This window comes from Desmodus rotundus, chromosome 7, assembly GCF_022682495.2.
Source record: "Desmodus rotundus isolate HL8 chromosome 7, HLdesRot8A.1, whole genome shotgun sequence".
Lineage (NCBI taxonomy): Eukaryota > Metazoa > Chordata > Mammalia > Chiroptera > Phyllostomidae > Desmodus > Desmodus rotundus.
The window spans coordinates 28692457-28708687 of NC_071393.1; the positions used below are offsets into that span (position 1 = coordinate 28692457).

The 16231-nt window shown below is 39.9% G+C and overlaps 1 long non-coding RNA gene and 1 other non-coding gene across 2 annotated transcripts in view; one reads left to right on the forward strand and one right to left on the reverse strand.

Annotated features, from left to right (window-relative positions):
- The window catches only part of LOC123479448 (uncharacterized), a 77547-nt gene that overhangs the window by 26339 nt on the left and 34977 nt on the right, over positions 1 to 16231 (reverse strand). Inside the window, exon 3 of the long non-coding RNA XR_008427394.1 lies at positions 140 to 273. This is a non-coding gene — a long non-coding RNA (uncharacterized lncRNA). The remainder of the gene's footprint in view (positions 1 to 139; positions 274 to 16231) is intronic.
- On the forward strand, positions 14427 to 14533 carry LOC112301965 (U6 spliceosomal RNA). Its single transcript, XR_002974520.1, has one exon. It is a non-coding gene; the product is annotated as a U6 spliceosomal RNA (small nuclear RNA).

The following is a 16231-nucleotide window of genomic DNA, read 5'->3' on the forward strand; positions in this document are numbered from 1 at the left end:
GGCCCCCAGCCCAGGGTTCCAGTGCCAGGAAGATAAGTCCCCACAACTCTGGCTGCCAAACCCAGCGGGGATTGAGTTGGTGGACAAAACTTTTGGAGCCCCAAGAAGTTCCTCTTAAAAAACCCACAAACAGACTCACCTACTCAGATTTGCTCCCTCTGATCTTCAGCACCAGGGTGCCAGCTTGAAGGGCACCAGTGGCATACTGGGAGAGGCTGCAGTGTCTGGCATCAGGGGAAGCAGAAGCCATTGTGCCTTTGCTGAGCCCTCCTCCTGCAGAGACACAGAGCCAGCAGACTGGTGCCATATTTAGACTCCATCAACTTGGACAACACTGTTTGACCTGCTTTGGAGATCCCCAGGGACTCCACCCCACTCAACTTCCAGGCCCACCCAAGCTGGTTTTCCATATGAATAACTGGTCTTGGCTCCTGTTTCACAACATCCTAGATTCTATCAAGCAAGCAACAGCTGGTCTCAGTGAGCCCCAGGCCAGGCACTAGCAGCAGCCAGATTAGTTTCACAGCTTGGCTTCACCTGGGAATCTCCTAGCCCAGCACAAGTAGCAGCCTTCTCACGTTGCTTTATAGTTTAGGAAGGTGACCCGGGCAAAACAAGGGGGCTTACCTTGGCCTGCACTACCCAGGAAACCCTAGGGCCAGGACAGACCATGTCAGAGCACCTCCACCCTGCCCCTGCACAGCTGATCCTCCATGGAAGGCAAAGGTTTGTGGTTAGTGGTCACAGCCAATCCCTGCAGCTGGCTGGCCTGGGTAAATCCCTCCCATTGATCTTCCAACAGCGCCCAAGACTTGACTATAAGAGAAGAGTGTACTCAGCCCATGCGAGGGCACACCTTGAGTATCCAGCTTTGGTGATAGAGGAGGCTGTGCCACTGGACTCTACAGGACACCTACTACATTAGGCCACAATACCAAGATCCGAGGTCAAAGCAGCCCTACCTAATACATAAAAACAAACACAGGGATGCTGCCAAAATGAAGAGACAAAGAAACATAGCCCAAAGGAAAGAACAGATCAAAACTCCAGAAAAAGAGCTAAACAAAATGGAGGTAAGCAATCTATCAGATGCAGAGTTCAAAACACTGGTTATGAGGATGCTCAAGGAAATTAGCGAGGACATCAGCAGCATGAAAAAGATCCAGTCAGAAACAAAGGATTCACTAACTGAAATAAATAACAATTTACAGGGAAATAACAGTAGAGTGGATGAAGCCAAGAATCAAGTCAATGATTTGGAACCGTAGGAAGCAAAAAATAACCAATTAGAACAACAAGAAAAAAAATGAGGTTGTTGAGTAGCTTCTGGCACAATTTCAAGAGGGGTCCAACATATGGGGTACCAGAAGGAGAAGAGAAAGAGCAAGAAATTGGAAATCTATTTGAAAAAATAACGAAAGAAAACTTCTCTAATTTGGTGAAGGAAGCAGACATGCAAGTCCAGGAAGCACAGAGAGTCCCAATCAAGTTGGACCCAAAGAGGACCACACCAAGACACATCAAAATTAAAATGCCAAGGTTTAAAGATAAAGAGAAAATCTTATAAGCAGCAAGAGATTAAGCTACAAAGGAGTTCCCATAAGACTATCGGCTGATTTCTCAAAAGAAACCTTACAGGCAAGAATGAGTTGGGAAGAAGTATTCAAAGTGATGAAAAACAAGGACTTACAGCCAAGATTACTCTATCTGGCAAAGCTATCATTTAGAATGGAAGGGCAGGTAAAGTGTTTCCCAGATAAGGTCAAGTTAAAGGAGTTCATCATCACCAAACCCTTATCATATAAAATGTTAAAGGAGCTTTTTTAAGAAAAAGAAGATCAAAACTATGAACATTAAACTGACAACAAACTCACATCTATCAACAACTGAATCTAAACAAATAAAAATAAAAACAAAAACAAACTAAGCAAACAACCAGAACATGAACAGGATTATAGGTATGGAATCATTTGGAGGGTTATTGTCTGGGAGGAGGAGGGGGAGAAGGGGGAGAATGGTGTAGGAATCAAGAAGCATAATTGGTAGGAACAAAATAGACAGAGGGAGGTTAAGAATAGTATAGTAAAGGGAGAAGCCAAAGAACTTACCTGCATGACCCATGGACATGAACTAAAGGGCAGGGGGATTGCTGGAGGGAAGTGGGGCTTCAGGCAGAGGGGGGGCAAAGGGAAGGTAATTGGGACAACTGTAACAGCATAATCAATAAAATATACTTTAAAATAAAATAAAATAGAACAGTGATAATAATACCTACTTCACAGGTTGTTGTAAGGATGAGCTAATATAGGTGACTATATGATTAGCAGATAGAAATTACTCATCAAACGATATCTCTATTATCATGTTCAGGTACGCACGGATGGAGAAATCTTGGCCAAGTGTCTTGTCCTCTCTAAGACTCAGTTTTCTTATCCCTAAAATAGGGATAGTAATAGCTTTCAACAAATTAGATTATTGTGTGAATTAAATGTCATAATCTTTGAAAAGTACCTAGCAAAGCATCTGCCACATAGTAAGAATTTTTAGTTAATACGTTGCAGAACTCGAAAAGGACCTAGAAGCCTCCACATTCATGGCTTGTTAGTTGAAGCTGATCCATGCCTTACAAAGAAAGAATTAAAGGATTAAATAAGAGCCAAACTAGAAAGGGAATTTCTTTCAGACTGTCGTATCAGCTGTGAGAAGCATTTGCTACTTTTACCCTCCCCACCACCCCCAGACACAAACACACCTATTCTCTTCCCCCAGTCAAGGCTGTTTAAATTCAGATCAAGTGGCTAGTTGTTTGCAAAAGAAAAGATATAAAGTAGCTGGTTGGCATCACCCAGAAAGTTAGAGTGTGAGTGGAGAGGACCTGGGACCACCACTTTCTATTGGCCATGGCTGTGTTCTGAGTCCAAAACATCTCCTTCATAGTCTTGAATGCACCCAACCCCTCTCTCGGGAGAGGGGAGAGGTGAGAAGAGCTCCTCATTAAGCTAATGGGCCACTCATTCATTTCCAGGTAAAGAGATACCCACAGAGCTGCCTCATTTGCCTTGTATACACAACCATTAAAATGAAGGGTGGCAGGCTCTTTGGACACAGCCAGTAGTGACATCTTGACAGCTGCAGGCCGGTGGGAGGGCAGGGAGAGTTGGCAGAGGCAGAGGATTTCTGAGAGCGAAAGGGAGACAGAGACAGAGAGACACAGAAAGGTGGAGACTGAGACAGACAGAGGGACTGTGAGAGACAAGCTGATGGTGCAGAACTTTCACTTACGTGGTGCAAAAGTTGACCAGACTCAAGCATAACACACACCAAGAACTTCATGGCAGGGATAGAAAGTGCTCACACTGCAGCCTGCAAATAACCTTGACAGCTACATATTTAAGCAAATGTCCCTCTAGGGAGTCATGAGCAAGTAAGGTTGGCTTATTTCCAAAGTCTTTCAGAGGAGCTTTATTATTATTGGTACTTCAATAAGCTCTTCCCTTTCATTCCTCTTACCAGTATTCTTTCTGGAGATTTTCAGGAATGTAATATGCTTACTGCTTTTATTCACATATTATGTTATCACGGGCATTTTTCTGTCACTAATAGTCTGCAGAAATAAAACAATATGCCATTAAATGTCTGTGTTATGAATGATACCTCACTTCTTACTTGACTTATTCCATTTTTTTCACTATTTGTACTTTATGTCACAAACGTAAATTTTGCACAAGCCTTATTTGTCTAGGATAGATCTTCAGAAGTAGAATCAACAATAGGCAATTTTAGAAATTTCTAATCCCCGTTTTTGCTTCAAAAACTTCAGTGGCCATAGCAAGTATAGCATTGCAAACATACCAGCAAGCAGCAAACCCAGCCCTTCATTGCATATTGCACCACGCTACACGTTCACCTTAAGCAACTTTGTTATCTTCTATGCTGTTTAGCTTCCTTCCCTGCAAAATGGGGATATCAAACCCGCCTCACTGTTTATAGGAAAATTAAACCAATTATAAGAGAAAACACGATCACTATCACTACAGTACGTGCAAAGAAAAAAACTGACAAAAAAACTTGATACCCATTCCTGACTTTAAAAAAGGAAACCTATTTGAAAATTAGGAATAGAAGGAAAATTTCTTACCCTTGACGCAATAAGATATAGTTACCACAAAATGAAAGCCAGTCTAGTACTAAATGGTTGATGCAGATCTCGGCCCGCAAGATCTGCTGTTGAGGTCTCAGTATTCCAATACACATACACACGGACTACAGACGTCCTGTGGGGGAAAAGGGATGGCGTGGCCACTCTCTCAAGAGAAGAGTACCTCTGAGCACCTCGGGCACTCCTTCAAGGGGGGAGCCGCCCCTACCCTTGCCTTGACCAAGCTTTTATTGGTTTTCCCGGCCCCTTACATCAAAGAAGGTCCTCTTTTACTATACAAAGGTTTGTTTTGGGTGGTTATCTTTGCAGACACAGGAGAGGGTGTCACTGAATACATCAAAGGAGGACATTTGCAATGTAAAGGGAGAAATGGTCGAAAGGGCTTTGTCCCACACCTGGAGGGTCTAGCCCAGATTCTGTAAAGATAAAGATACTCAGTAAACATTTGCTTCCTCAATTCAGGGTGAATGAGTTTCAGCAAGAGCAAGTCTCCTAGCAGTCTAAGTACAATGCAGGCCTGATTTCCCACTAGAGAACTTATCCATGGACATGGGTCCTGCCCGCCAACCTCGCTCCCCACTGGCTTTTCCGAGTGGGGGCTGAGCCACATTTCCCACGCTTGGAATGGTTCCCCACCAGTGGTGATACATCAGAAGACTTCTTATGAAAGTAAAGAAGCTTTCAACACTTTAGCACTTGCAACATTGCTCAACAGTGTCGTGATGGGACCTTGCCCTCCATAGTGCAATTACAGAAAATACTGAAGAAAAGAAAACTCACTATTTGTTAAATGTACAATGTCTTCCTAAAAAGTCTACAAGGAAAACTTAAAACTATTATAATTAATTGATAACAGTTCACCAAGGTGATAAGATCTCATCAAAAGCATTTGAATATCAAACAATATTAAATTAGAAAATTGTAATAATAGCCATATTAGTGATAGGAAAAATTTCCTAAATAGTGAAACAGTTATGACTAACCCTAATATAAAATGTGTCAGACCTCTATGAACTAAAATACAGTTTCACTGAAGAAAACAGAGAACCAGTTAATCAGAGAAGTCCTGTCTAGGTTCCCGGACAGGAAGGTTCACTGTCATAAACACGCTTGATAAATTAATCTCTAAACTCAATACACTCAGCCACCTCAAAATCCTTATGACTTATGAAACTTATAAGCACATTAAAAAATTAATCTGGATGATGAAAGTGTATAAATAGCTGATGAAATATTGAAAATAACAAACAGTGTTTTTTAAAAATTAAATATTTGTATTTTATACAAACAATAAATGTTTTTGTATTTATACAAGTATTTTATAATATTTTATTAGGCTAAACAATATTTTATAAAGCTAGACAATTACCAGAATGGCTGTAGCAGACTAGTAGACTAAACTTACTGGTGTGTAAGGTGTGTGTTTTCCCATTTCCTTACATTCTTGACAACAATCAGTATTTTAGTAGTTAAAATAGTATGAAAATTACATCAAAAAAGCCCAAGTAAATCAGTGGAACCCATATCCAAATGAGAATTTAATATATGACAAAAGTTACATATCAAGAGAGTGAGGAAGGCATTTAATTTCTAACTATTAAAATCATTGACTATTAATAAGAAGGTATTTAACTTACATCCATAATTGAAAGTATATAGAAAAGTAAATTCCAGTAGATAACAAAGCTAAATCTAGAAAGCAAATTATATAAATGTTACAAATGATTTTAGGATAATATGTTTGTAATTATGCAATAAATAAGACCCCTCTTCCCTTTCGAACCCAAAGGCAGGAAATGATGTTTATCAAACTCCCTGGTGATAGACTATTATTATCATTGATCTATACAATGTTTCTTCTTATTAGGTTTTCCCTGCCTTTACTCCTGATCACCATTCCAATCCTTCACTCCTCACCGGCACCCACTCTAGTGAACTTACATTTGTTTACATTAACGGCGTAAGTGTGCACAGGCAGTACCAAGCTATAAATCTTTTTCTGTCTTCCATTCCGCCCTCCACTCTGTGTTGTTGTGTAGAGCTCCTTAACGCCTGTCACATCTGGTCCATCCACCTACCTGGAGATGAACACTTAGGTTGCCTTTAACTCTCTGCCACAAAGAAGGCTGCAATGGGTGCTCCAGAGTGTGCACTTTCACAGGCTCGTGTGTGAGCTTCTCTGGGGTCCATGCCGAGGAGGGGGACCACCAAGTCCTAGACAGTTACGAGAATGGAGCAATGCAGCACACCAGTAGACCAGTCCTAACGGCCATGTGTGCGTTTTCCCACTTCCTTACCTCCTTGACTGCATTAGTCTGCTAATCTGAAAGGCATACCTTTGTGGTTTATTGTTGTTTTCACTTGCATGTTCTAGCTCTTAATAAGATTGAGCATTTCTTTAATCAGATTGCTAGCTATTTGGGTTCCCACTTCTGGGAATATTGCTATTGATATCCTTTGCTCCTTTTTCTATTAGGTTTCTCAACATTTTTTTCTGGTTAACTTACAAGAATTTTTTATATGGTAATACTGTTTAATAATACCTCTTTTTAAAACTGTTAATTTGTAAATATTTGCTATCAATCTTTTACCCATCTGTTAAAGTTGTCTACACTTTCCTTTGTTGATTGGAAATTCCTATTCGTTATGGTCAAAGGTCTACTTCTTTGTCCTAAATACAAAAAGAAATGGTCAAAGAAGAAAAATGGTCAATATAGCTGCAAATTCCTGTGCAGTTAAAGACAACATTAACAAAGTTAGAGACAGGAATTTCCATACATCTAATAAACATGTGAAAAGAGGCAAATTAAGTCAAGGAGATGCCATTTTGTGGTCATCTGACTAACCAAAAAAAGGCAAAATTATAGGATAAGATGGATCCTTGTACACTACTGGGTAGAACTGTAACTGTTCGTTCTTCCTGGAAGGCAGTCAGATGGTACTCATTAGAATTTAGGTGATGCCCTCTACCCAGGTGTGTGTTACTGTGCACCACAACACTGTTTGTTACAGGGAGAGTTAGAAGCCATTAAAATGATTGTGGATAAAGAAAATTTAAACAGAGCATGACACATACAAACTATGCACTAGTCACAAATTAAAATAAAATAGGGATTTTCCATGTACTGCCGTGGAATGGCCTTGATGATATACTTATTGTAAGGTAACAAAAAGCAAGTTGTAGAATATATGTACGTGTTACAACATGAGTAAGCAAACAAAAAGAAAAGCCCACAAAACACAACTATATGTATAGATGCTTTATAAATATACAACAAATGGTTTGGAAGAACTAACACCAATCTGAAAACAGTTTTCTTGGGTGAGAAAAATAGATTTTTCTGTGTTTGATTTTTTTTAAATAATAAGAATATTTCCATGTTCAACTTACGTGAGCAAAATAAATTTTAAGTGACTTTTAAATAAAATTAAATGAGGTAATTATGTGTAAGCCCTTTGTTAGATGAAAAATATCACACAATGGCTAGGCATAATTAAGGGAAGATGTAATAAAGAACAAGATTTAATCAGGTTACAAGTATCTTCTGACATTAAAATTCAATTATTGCAGTTGCTGCCTAACTTATGTCTGAGTTCTATAGTCAAGGCCCAAGTAGAAAACTAAAGAATGATGTTCATTCAGCTTGGATTCTAGGATCCAAAGTTTCTAGACTACCCAGTTCAGGGCTCAACAAACCACAGCCCACATGCCAAATCCTGTTTGGGACTCTCCTCACACAATCACACACACACTCACAGGTTAAGACTGGCTTTTACATTTTTAAAGGGTTCATAAGAAGTCAAAAGATGAAAATATTTTGTGACACGTGCAAAATATATAAATTTCCAATTTTATTGTTTATAAAGTTTAACTAGAACACAGCCATATTTACCCATTTACATAATGTCTATAGCTCCTTTCGTGCTACAGCAGCAAAGTAGTTGTGACACTGTATGGCCAACAAAGCCTAAAATATTTACTTTCTGTTTCTTTAAAGGAAAAGCTTGCTGATCCCCTGCCACCTGTTATTTTCTGGGTTAACATCTTACATTTTGGACTATATCAATCTTGGCATAAAAACTTGCCATTCATATTTGCTCCCCACATTGAAGATGCCAAAGACTCAATAACCATTGATAACTTATAAATACTATAAATATTCCTCAATGTTCATATTTCCTTCTTTCTCACTGTATCCTGGTCAGCTCATCCATTCTCTGTCTCTTAAGAGAGAAAGGAATTATCTGCTGAAGGGAAGCATAACTTGTTATCGTGAGTTGTATTTCTACTCTTCCTCAATTGTTTACACCTTCAGTCCAGTCTCATGGATCTGATTAACTAAACCCAAGGCACCACAATATGCACTGGAGGTGGTAACCAGCCACCTGAAACAAGTCGGCTGGCAGTCAGCCAGCTTTAGCAACAGTCCTTCATTACTGAGTGTCAGGAGACCTCAGAGAACCTTATGGAACCTGTAAGGCCCCTGCTCAGAATAATGCAAGTATGTGCATACCAAATTTGGGCTGACATTTTAACAAGTTCATCAACACTCTAAAGCTCATCCCTCCAATGTCCAGTTATCCATAGATCTCAGGTTTTACAAGCCTGATTTATAGGGCCTGCCTACAAAGAGATGGCGATAGTCCCTTTGCCTTTCTCTAACTCCATAAACCTGAGACCCCTGCTCTGAGCCCAAAAGGAAAAGTCACACATGTGACAAGATGAGAGGAGAGTGAAGATCCTCTCAGTTCCACCTCCTACAATCACCGGTCAGTAGCCTCTCCTGGCTTCTGCCTCAATGGATTGGGAAACACTTATTACCTACATGAAAGAGGAGAGAGAGATGAATCTGGGGACTTGTGATCATTGGGTAAAATGAAACTGTCCAATGACAAACTGATTTAAAAGATTAGAAAGAAGAGCTATGTTTAAGGAAAATTTTACTAAGAGTGTGAATGACATAAAACCACAACACCAAGTAAGGGTTGTGAATCTATGAAAGGACCCAGTGTGTCCAAACCTAGGTGTGCCTCAGCATTGCCTGGGGGGGTTCCTGAAATGCATGTTTATGGTCCCATCCCAGACAGATGAATGAAAAAATCCCTAAGAAAGAAATAGGGTGTGCCTGTGTGTATACATACATATGTAGACATAGACATTTTTGAACAAGATTTCCAGAGCGATCTTCAGACTAGGACAAGCCTGTAGACATACACAAAGAAACCACTGAATAACAAAAAGCAGATGTATATGGCTTAGTTAAAAAAAACTGTAAACAGAAAGTCAAATAGTTTGAGTTCTAACCCTGCCCCTGCCATTAATTTTCTGTGTAACCTGGGATAGATCACTTCACTTCTCTGGCCCCCCCTTATTCATTCAAAAAAAAAAAAAAAAGAAAGAAAGAAAGAAAGGAAAAGAAAAGAGGAAAGTAGATTAAATAATATTGAAAGGCTTTTCAATTTTCAAAATTTTATAAGCTCTTATCCAGTATAGTCTGTAAGTGCCACTTAATGGAAAGACTGAATCAATTACAAGCAAATTCTAGAATAAAACAAGACACAAAAGCTTTGGACAGATGCTCAAGTACAACCCAACTACACTAAGTCCCAAGAAAGTAGGTTAAAAAGAAGAAGTGTAGCAGGAGAGACACAAACTTATCAGGCCCAAGCAGGGGAGCTTTAAAGTGCAACATAAAACAGTGCAGTGGTGCACCTAACCAAGAGTCTGAAAATGCATGAAACGACAACGGACAGAACTGAAGGGGGAAGCAGACAATTCAACAATGAAAGTTGGGGCTTTGATAACTCCATTTTGAATAATTTATAAAACAACGGGGCCAAAAAATCAATGAAGAAATACAGGGTTTGAGCAACATGATAAACCAACAAGGACAACAAACATCTATAAAGTATTCCACCCAGCAACAGCAGGATATATAGACTTTTGTTCAGTACACAGGAGCATTCTCCAGGATAGACAATATGTTAGGTCATTCAGTAAGTCCTAATAAATGTTAAATAGAATGGACATCATGCAAAGTATGATGGTTCTCAGATCACAATGGAATGAAAGTAGAAATAAATATCAAAAGGAAATGTGGGGAATTTATAAATATATAGAAATTAAACAACACAATCTTAAATAACCAGTGACTTGAAGAATAAATCACAGAGAAATTGGAAAATACTTTGAGGTGAATGAAAACAAAGCCACAACATCCCCAAACTTAAGGGACATGGCAAAAGCAGGACTTAGAGAATTATGGCTGCAAATGTGTATATTTGAAGAGAGCTCTCAAACCAATTACCAAATCTTATACCATAAAAAGAAAAACAGGAAAAAAAGAGCAAATGAATGGGGGGGAGGGGAGGAGAGCAAAGCAAGGAAAAGGGAGGAAATAATGAAGACCAAATTACAAATAAATGAAATTTAAAAATTTAAAAAACAACAAAAGAAAAAGTTAATTCTTTGAAAAGATCAACAGAATTGACCACTTTGAGCAAGAATGACAAATAAAATGAAGCTAAGATTCAAATTGTTAAAATCAGGAATGAAAAAAGGGACATCACTATCAAATTTACAAAAATAAAAGGGATTATATGAGGGGAGACCCAAAACCCCAGAATTTATTTATAAAAAATTGTGTATTTATTCTTACATGTTTAAACTTCAGTCACCTTCAAAGTACTCTTCATTTTATGCAATACACCTATCAAGACATTGTTTTCCACTGTTCAAAACAGTTTTTGAACTTGTCGATTTTGATGCCTTTTAGTGTTTCTGCCTTTTTTTGTTTCACTTCTTCCACATGGGCAAAATGTTTGCCTTTGAGGACTTTTTTTTGCATCCAGAGTAACAAACAAAAAAAAATTGCTCAGGGTGAGATCAGGTAAATAGGGAAGGTGGGCACCGGGGTCATGCTGTTTTTGGTCAGAAACTGCTAAACACCTAGCACAGTGTGGGCAGGTGTGCTCATAAATCACCCTTCATGAAATGGGCAAACACATTGAAAGACTATTCAGAAAATTTCACTGAAGGCTCTCACAACAATGCCAGCTGGTACACTGATACAGAAGTGTTCCTAGAACTCTCACCTAGCAGGGGAGGCCCCTCGTAAGTAGGATTTTATGAATAACTGAACATCAGCAATAAGATAACCTACATGACGTGGATGACTTCCTACAAGTGCACAAACTACCAATAATGGTCCAAGAGGAAATACATAATCTGATCACCTGAATAGACCTATAACATGTAAAAGGAATGAATTAATAATCAAAGGCTTTCTGAAAATAAAGGATTTACTGGTCAATTCTACCAAATGCTTAGCACAATTAGCATCATCCTTCATGAACACTTCCAGAAAAGAGAAAAGGAGAGATATTTCCCAACTCATTCTATCAGGTTTTTACCATCACCATACAAAACCAGACAAAGACATCTCAAGATATTGACTACAAACTAATGTCCTTATAGAGATGCAAAAATCCTCAGCAAAGTGCTAGCAAACTAAACCCAGTAACATATAAAAAGAATTATACACCAAGATTAAGGGAGATTTATCCAGGAATGCAAGGTTGGTTTAATGTATTCAAATAAAGTTTTAAAACAATACATTAAAATAAATGCAGAAAAGAACATTTGGAAAAATTTATCAACTTTTAATGATGACAACACACAAAAAAACATGAATAGAAGGTAATTTTCTGAACTTGATAAAGTAGTGTATGAAAAACCCACAGCTAATATCATATTTAATGGTTAAAAACAGTGTTTTCCCCCTAAGATTAGAAACAGGACAAGGATGTCTCTCTATTACTTATTCTCAAAACTGTCCTGGAGTTTGCAGCCAGGGTAATTAGGCAAGAAAAAGAAATAAAAGACATCCAGATTAGAAGGAAAAAAGTGCAACTATCTGCATCACAGATAACATAATCTTGTATACAAAAAAAAGTTCTAATTAATCTACTGAAAAACCATTACAACCAATACACAAGTTCAACAAAGTTGCAGGATATGAGCTCAATACACAAAAACATCATATTTTTATACACTAGAAATAAATAATCCAAGAATGAAATTAAGAAAACTTCCATTTATAATAACATCAGCAAAAATAAAATACTTAGGAATCAATTTAACAAAATAAATGAAAAACTTGTAAACTATAAACTTCAAAATATTGTTGAAAGATGTAAATAAATGGAAACACTTTCCATTTTTATGGACAGAAACTCTTATGAGCTGATAAAATGACAATACTTCCCAAATTGATTTACAGATTAATTGTAATCCCATCAAAATCTCAGCTGCTTTTTTTGTAAAATTAACACACTGCCCCTAAATTTGTATGGAAATTCAAGGGACCCAAAGCAGCCAAAAACAGTTTTGAAAGGGAACGACAAAGTTGGAGGGCTCGTATCTTTTGTTCATGAAACTTCCTACAAAAGCGACAGTAATAAGGACTGTGTAGCACTGGCATAAGCACAGACATGGAGGTCAATGGGATAGAATTGAGAATCCAGAAATAAACCTGCATTTTTTTTATAAGAATACCAACGCAGTTCATTGGGGGGAAAATATTGTTTTCATTAAATCATGCTGGGGCAACTGAATATCCACATGCTGAGGAATGAAATTGAACCTTACCTCACATCATACACAAAAATTAATTCAAAGTGGATCAAAGTCCTAAATGTAAGAGCTGAAATTATAAAACTCTTAAAAGAAAATGTAGTGACCTTGGACTGCCTAACAGTTTCTTAAATATGACACCAAAAGCACAAGCAAAAAAAGAAAATATAAATCGAAGTTAACCAAAACTTTAAATTGCACTTCAAATGATCCCATTAAGAAAGTTAAAAGAAAATCCACCAATGGGAGATATTTGCAATCACATGTAATATGGGACATATATAAGTACACAGGATATATAGAAAACTGTTACATAAAAAGACAAATAACTCAAATTTTAAAATGGGGAAAAAATTGAAGATATTTCTCCAAAGAAGATATAAAAGTGGTCACCAAGCCCATTGAAATATGCATAACATTGTTGGTCATTAGAAAAATCCAGTCTAACTTAACACCCACTAGGACAGTTACAATCAAAAAGGCAGGTAACAGCAAGGGTCGGTGAGGATGTGAAGAAACGGGAACCCTCACATGTTGTAGATGACAATGAAAACTGGTGTGGCCCCTGTGGAAATTAAATCACCGGTTTTTCAAAGAGATAGACGTACGTTCCCAAATGACCCAGCAATTCCCCTTCTGTGTACGTGCCCAGGAGAAATGACAGCACGTGTCCACACAAGAGTCTGCACACAGATGCCCTCAGCACCATTATTCCTAACAGCCAAGTGTGGGAATGACACAAATGTCGCTCGACTGATAAACAAACGAACAAACTACAGTGTATTCGTGAGTGGAGCGTTCCTAAGCCATGCAAAGGGATGAGGTGCTGACAAATGCTAAAACATGGATGAACATTGACTGCATCGTCCTACGTGGAGAAGCCAGACACAAAGACCACATACTATACAACTCCATACATGTGAAATATTTGGAATGGGCAAATCTGTAGAGATAGAGATTGGATGAGAGGGTTCAGGGATCTGGGAGAAGGATAGGGCATGACTGCTAATGAGTATGGAGGGGCTTTTAAGGGTGATGGAATCATTCTTTAATAGTGGTGATGGTTGTACAGTAGGCTGTGAACAAACTAAAAAAATGAAATATACGCTTTAAAAGGGTATATTTTATGCTGTGTGAATCATACCTCAGTAGAATTGCCATAAACACACACACCTGTGTGCAAAACACGCACACGCACGCGCGCATGCACGTACACACCGCGGCCATGGTGCCTGCCTGGCAGCTGCAGAAGAGACAGCGGTGGCCCTGCCAGCTTGTACAGTAAATCAGGACTGTACTGGCTTTCTGTGCTTAGGGCCGATGGAGATGAGACAAGAAAGTTCTCCAAAGGCAAAGGCTGTAAATACAACAGAAGTTTTAAAAACGGAAAACCCAAGGTTTGTGTACTACCTGGAAGAACTAGTGCCACCCATTGCGCTCCTCGGGCTTCCCTTCACGCAGGTAGCAGCTTTCCTCTAAGGGGCACGTTAAATATATATGTGTTGATATACACATACAAGACTTACATTCGACCCACATCCTACAGTTTACAGAATATTTTTCATTCATTAACTAACTGATTTTGTAAACATCTAACATCATTATTCTTGTTCCAAATTCGCGGAAGCGTGTGTGCTCGCTTGGGCAGTACATATACTAAAATTAGAACGAGGCAGGAAAGATTAGTATGGCCGCTGCGCAAGGATGACACCCAAATTCGCGGAGCCTGAGGCCTTAAAGGACTGAGAGGCTTGCCTAAAGTAACTCGCTACAGGCTGTGAAATCAACTCCCACACCAACACTGCAAAGAACAGACAGTGAATGGCAGGAAATAGCCACGCTCTGTTATGAGCCCAACAATTTTGTAGATTAAACCACTTTTCTCCACTGGCTTACTAAGAAAAATTTGGGCCTTTTTCCAACTGTTGACTCAGCTCTCCTATTGCTTCTGCTGCCACCCTCCTGGAAAACTATAAATACAGAGTAACTGCTCCAGCAAGAGCGTGCTGCCTGACGGCCTCGTATTATAGTCTGGCCTGTCCCCTCCCGGGTTTCCCTGAGTCAAGACACAAAACGTCACATCACACACTGGAGTCACTGAGGCGATGGCCCTGGGCCCTCTGTGTGTCTGCTAGTTAGGAAAGATCAGGTCATTTGTGGTTAGTGAAATACAAAGGCATGACCGCCGCATTCCATCCACTGCCGCCACCACCGCTGTAGTTCATGGCTTTGTATAAAGGGCCAGGAGCAGCACACTTGGGCAGTTGAGCGGCAAGTGGTGAGGTGGGCAGAGAAGAGGCAAACGCAGCAGGCCACAGGAGCGGGGCTGGCCCCACTGCTCACAGGGATGCCTGTGACTTACTTCAGTACGTAGGGGGTCCTGCGAAGGGCTGTGATTCAACCTTTTCATGAGGGTAATCGATGCAATTTATTCACGTTAAATCATTGTAATTCCCACCTTAGGAAGGTAATGACTCTATTATCCCCACTTTACAGGAGAGAAATTGCGACACGGAGGCTGAGAGGCTTGAGCAGAGCCACGGGGGAAGCTGTGGAACTGGCACTTCAGTTCATGAACCCGGTGGGATTCAGGATGAGACTCCAGCTGGGTGGACTCAGGCAGGTCTTTTACCCACACGTCTCCATCCTCTCATCTGTGAAGTAGCAGCAGCCTCAGGGTCTAGCAGGTCTATTTCCGGAGGTGGTCATGAACCCCAGATGTGACAGTACTGTGAGCACCCTTTGCACAGGGTAGATTGCTGCCTGAATGCTAGTCGTTCTTCCTGGCTCTGCACCTAGGGATCCCTTCCCTCAGGACTGCCCTTCTGCAGGGAGAAACAAAGCTACGTGCATTGAATGCCAGACACTGGGTGAATCTTTCACATATGTTACCTCATTAAGTCATTTTATAATTGTGCCCAGAGAGGTGTTATTTTCCACATTTTGCAAGAATAGGCACCTGAAGCCTGGATCACTTACTGATCAGGTACAAAGGGAATTCAGAAGGCCACATACTCTCCCTTAACCAGGTCACAGCTGCCTGTGTGGAATGCAGCCCACCCTCTCATTCATGTTGTCTAGGGCCCAGCTCTTCCACAGACTCTTGCAACATACTCTGTGAGTCCTCAAATGTTTCCATCTCTGTGGCCCGCAACACTGAAGAGAATGGGCTTGGATGCCTGGCCGCCCGGGTTCAAGAATCAGCTGTCTCACTTAACAGTGTGCCCAAGCCCAGAGGAGAGTCACTGAATTGTATGTGAGCTTCAGTTCCCTCATCTGTAAATTGAGGCCATCGTCGTGCAATTCACGGCACTGTTGTGAAACTTAAGGTCCTATATATGAAGCTCTCACCTATGCATGGCACTCCATCCAGGCTCAGTCCATAGCGACAAGGCCTGGAGGTGCCACACACTGCCTCTGTCCCTACCTTCTGCCCC